Genomic DNA, 5000 nt, shown 5'->3' on the forward strand with positions numbered 1-5000 from the left:
CATGTCCTCATTTAGCCCGTTTAATCCGGAGCTCTGCAGCACGACGCGGAGCGGTAAAGGGAATGAAGAAGTGACTGCGGCGAAGCGAGTGCAGACTCAGCGCTGCAGATGGAGCCGAAACTGTCATGGCAGCCCTCGCTGTGTGACAGCGCCGTCAGCGAGGAGGGGAGGCAGAGAAAGAAAAAGAAGCTGGAGGAAAAGAGGAGCTGCTGTCTGACATGCTGCCGTTTCATTTCCAGGTATTTTTGTGGTGAGGGACGTTGGCAGTTTGAGGCCAGCTGCGCCGCTCCTCCGACTGGGACCGCTTTCCTCTTTCCCCGCTGCTGATGTGGTTCCTGCTGCTGCTCTTAAAAGACTCTGGAGGTTCAGGCTCAGATTCTCCTCCTGTCTCAGATTAAAGCTGCTCTTCTTTAAACCTGGAAGCAGGGGCGTGTCCGGGGAGTGGCCTGGGGTAGCACATGCCACCCTTGGAATCTGATTGGCCACCCCAGGTGCCACCACACTAATTTACCCTTAAATAGGCTTTTCATTGTCCACAAAAGGCTTGGGGGTAAAACAACAAAAGCATAACCATTGGTGCCACCCATGCACAAAGTTGTGCCTCACCTGGGGCACCCCGTTTCAAAAGATCTGGACACGCCCCTGCCTGGAAGCGTGAATCTCCACCGTCTTCCTGATAGAAGCAGTTCTGTTGGTGGGGGCGAGAGGCGTGAGCCGGCTTTGGGAGGAGTCGGACGCCACGATGCAAACAAACGAGGACGCCATCAAGACACTTTGAGATGGAACTGAAACAAGACAGTCGGACCGGGTCCACGGCACTCGCAGATCCAAGTTCTGGTTTTTCTTCTCAGCTTGTTTCTGACGGTCAGACTCTGTTAGGCGTTTTTATAAAGCGACAGATCAGTAAAAGCACACGTCTAAGCCATGACCCCACCCTCTAAATCACCTGTAGCAGGTCACCTTTATGTTGACCTTTGACCTGCTGGCCTCTGTGGTTCAGATCAGCCACCTGAGCAGAAGCTGCCCCCCCCCTCCGCCCGAGGGTCTGGGCCAGATAGACCTTCATGAATAAAACACACACACACACACACACACACACACACACACACACACACACACACACACACACACACACACACCCTGTTTACATGGATTAAACTTGCATGACCTGTATTTAGATTTGAGGACCGACTCCAGGTCGAGCCGCCGCCTCCCTCCCCCAGAAGCTGTTGGGTGTCAGGTGTGTGTCGGTCAGGTGTCGTTAAAAGCTGCTGTCGGGGCTGCAGGGATGTTTCACTTTAAAAGTCCAAAAGCTCCAACGTGGCAGAACCACACCTCAGGGTGGAGATCGGCGCCTCCAGTGAAGCGTGACACCGCACAAATGTTTCACAACGAGATAAAATTGTGCAGATTTTTGTTTATTTTCTGATTCTCACTTCTTGGATTGCGGCGAAAGGAGAAGCGATTAAGGAACGCGACTCAAATAGAGAGAAAGTGTAGTTCCCTTCCTACGGTCGGGGTTCACACACACATTTACTGACTCAGCTGCGAACATCTGCAGACGCACAATGTTTCTGGATTTTGCAAACTAGTGTCTTTAAACTGTGATTATCATCTGCCTCCTGTGCCAAATTGCTCTTTCTGATACTCCCTTGAGCCAAATTTCCGTCCTTTACACGGTTTCAGCTGAACTGTCAGAAGGATCTTTAGTTTCACACCAAACGAGAGAAAATCAGACCCTCTTTAAGCCCTTCTGCACAGTAAAATGAGCAGTTTTAATCCAACATGTAGCGGTGATTCCTTGTTTGTCCAGCCAGTTTCCTTTTGTTTTAACTCCGTAAGCCACTGCTGCACTGGAGTGATGTACGCAGACAAAAGAAGTCCCGCCTCCAAACGATCTTAACTGTTGAATGTCTTTAGTGTTTGTTCATCCAACTTGGAAAGTACTTTACGCATCTCCATTTCCTGCTGCTTCTCCTGCTCTGGTAAGAAACTACAGCCCCCCCCCCCCCCCCCCCCCCCCCCCCGTGCATGCTGGTCCAGCACCAGTCCCGTTATTTATAGAAAACAAAACACCTCTTTTCTTCCTGGCGGATTCCCACAAGCAAAACTAAAATAAATAAATAAATTCATCATTAACCAACAACTACACCCAATAAACAACCCGACAACTGTAACTAACCTAAGTAGCTCCAACACACTTAAAGAGCCAATTTTACACTCATTAGTTAAATTCTGGGTTATACTTCTTTTACAGTCCCCTAATTACTATGTAGTTACCTGGTAATTACATACACGTTAAAGTGTATTATTGTTTCTGAGTACTTTAACAGTTATTACCACGTAACTCAGGTTCAATTCTAGATTTTATTGTTATTAATCATACCCAGTAAATACTGCTTTACACAATTATTACATTTTATTACAATTATACACTTTAATCACGCAATTATACACTTTAACTTACTATGTAGTTACCTTGTAAGTACTCAGTAATTAGGGGACTATAAAAGGAAGCGTTACCAAATTCTGTTTTGGAGTAAACCTTCTTCAACTCTCACCAGTGATGTGACGTTCACGAACAAATTGAATCTTTTGAACGGGTTTTCAAAGTGAATGATGTGAGCCGAGTCCCTGCAGAGAGCCGGTCAAGCCGCTCAAACCCCACCCACCGCTGTGACGGACGTAGGAGGAACCATAGAAACACGTGATTATGTACATATCTATGGGAGGAACGCTGACCAACCCCGTGTGCCCTCACGGACACCGCAGGAAGACGTTGCTCTTGATACCCCCCCGCTCTGTTGGCTTCACTTCGTTCAAAGAAGCCAGTCTTTTGAACGGCTCTTTGAGGTAAACGACCGACTACTGAACGGCTCCCATGAAAGAGCCATAAATCCCATCGCTACATCACACTGATACTTTTAAGTGTTGTTATAGATCAACTCCACAAGAAACATGCACTTTTGACTCTTGACAGTGTTAAAGTTGTTGCAGCTGTTGAACCAGGAAGCTAAAAGCTAGCGTGTACAGCTAATTCGTGCTTCACACACCACATAACTGCTAACAGCCAATGAGAGGAGAACTGAATGCAATGCATTCCGCTAACCTTTCTTCATGAACCACTCCTTAAATTGAAAAGAGTGGAAAGGCACAGCGATCTCATTCCTCCTCACTCACGGTGCTAGCATGACGCGACAAGTAGCAGCACGCTTGCAACACTATGAACAACACAACCCCCCAAAATAAACACGCAGAAACACCCCACAAAAGGACTAAATAACTAAAAACATGACTACCCACAAAGCACCTTGCCCTCTGCAACTGAAGAATGAGAGGAAGAAGAAGGCGGAGCTTACTAGAGTACTTTTTTACACTGCTTTGGAGTACTTTTCATCAGCACTGGAGTACAGAGTAATAGTAACTCCAAAAGAGTACATTTTCTTTAACACCTGACAGGTTACACTATAAAGTAACTTGAGTGTCATTTACAAACTCAGTTTTAACTCTGAAGATGAACACCAACACTGCAGGACGAAGGGAGGTACCTGACTCTGACACCGCTCATTTAACACTCGTGTCGTTTTGACCCGGTTCTGGTTCCACCTGCTAAAAGCTGATCAGGTGAAACAAACAAAACGGCTTTTCGGTTTTATTCGAATGATCCATTTCTTCGTCGGCAGCTAGAATAAAGATTCATAAGCTGGTTTCATCCCTGCATGACTCAACAGAAACCATTAGAGTTATGATAATGGAGCGTTTTATTGCTGGGGCTCTGGGTTCCTGTTGTAGCCAAAGTGCGTCTTTGCTTAATTCTATTTGACATCATTTTAATGCAAAAGCAGACAAATTAAAACACGTTAAAGCTCAGAGGAGCGGATGAGGTCAGGTGTGTTTCATTACAGAACCGCCTCATCTGCAGCCTTCATGGACAGAAGCCTCTTTTCCATGAGTCATCTTCTTTTGGACCCACGGTGAACACAAACCTCCGAGTTCTTTACAACTCTGAAAGTAGAGCATTTCCTTTATTTTCAGCTTTTAGGATGGTCTTCCCGAACAGCCTCTGTTCAGAGAAATGCAGTTCACGTCCTCCTTGACTCACAAGCTAACGGCTAGTCTGACTTTAAAGGGACAATAAGGAAGTGTGACAGCCACAACATGTATAGAAATAATAAATGTCTTCTTCATTCATTCTCCTGCAATGCCCTGGTCCTGTAGAATGAGCCCTGGCATTTTTACTGTGATTGCCTGTTTTTCTGTAAAATCACAGAAAAAGAGAGATGCTCGGGTCGAGCAGGCTGCTTCATGCGCGTTCACGCTCAGGCATCGCCCGTAGCATTTGCTATCCGTAGCTTTAGCAGCAGAGAGAGAGGCAGTGCCACTTTGTCGCTGTTCCTAACGCCTAGTGACAAAGCTAGCTACATTTCTGAGGACCCTTAGCTACTTTCTGTAGAACTTTCTTCTAGATATTTCCTGCTAATTATCAACAAAATAGCCATTTTCACTCCGAACCGTTCTTTGGTTTGACGTTGTTTCAGCTGTCATCAAGGATATAAATGTTACAGATACTGTGAATGTTACTAGAGTGTAGCTCACCTTGTAAGACGTCTGACTCTCATGCAGAAGACCCGGGTTTGATTCTGGATGTTAACATAGTTCAATTAGAGTTTCTTTTTTACATTAATGGTATATTTTTACAGTAAGATGCCTAAATTTTTATTTGAGACTCGCCGAACGGCATTGAATTCACAGATAAAAAAGATGTGGGTTCAACTTTCATTTTGGAACAATTTTTCAAGCAAGGGAAGGGAATGATCTGAGCATGCAGGAGGACTGACCCATCATAAACCTTTGTCGGCTGTGCTGAAGAGAAAGCTACAGAACCAAATTATTTAATTAATTAGCTGCGCGTTCTCCTGTCCTCTGGGCCACACACACATACACACACACACACACACACACACACACACACACACACACACACACACACACACGGGACT

At 45.7% G+C, this 5000-nt stretch overlaps 1 long non-coding RNA gene across 1 annotated transcript in view; it reads left to right on the forward strand.

Annotated features, from left to right (window-relative positions):
* Window positions 1–5000, forward strand: part of LOC139071591 (uncharacterized) — a 36573-nt gene that overhangs the window by 19979 nt on the left and 11594 nt on the right. The gene's annotated exons all lie outside the window — the stretch shown is intronic.

This window comes from Nothobranchius furzeri, chromosome 8 (assembly GCF_043380555.1).
Source record: "Nothobranchius furzeri strain GRZ-AD chromosome 8, NfurGRZ-RIMD1, whole genome shotgun sequence".
NCBI classification, from domain to species: Eukaryota; Metazoa; Chordata; class Actinopteri; order Cyprinodontiformes; family Nothobranchiidae; genus Nothobranchius; species Nothobranchius furzeri.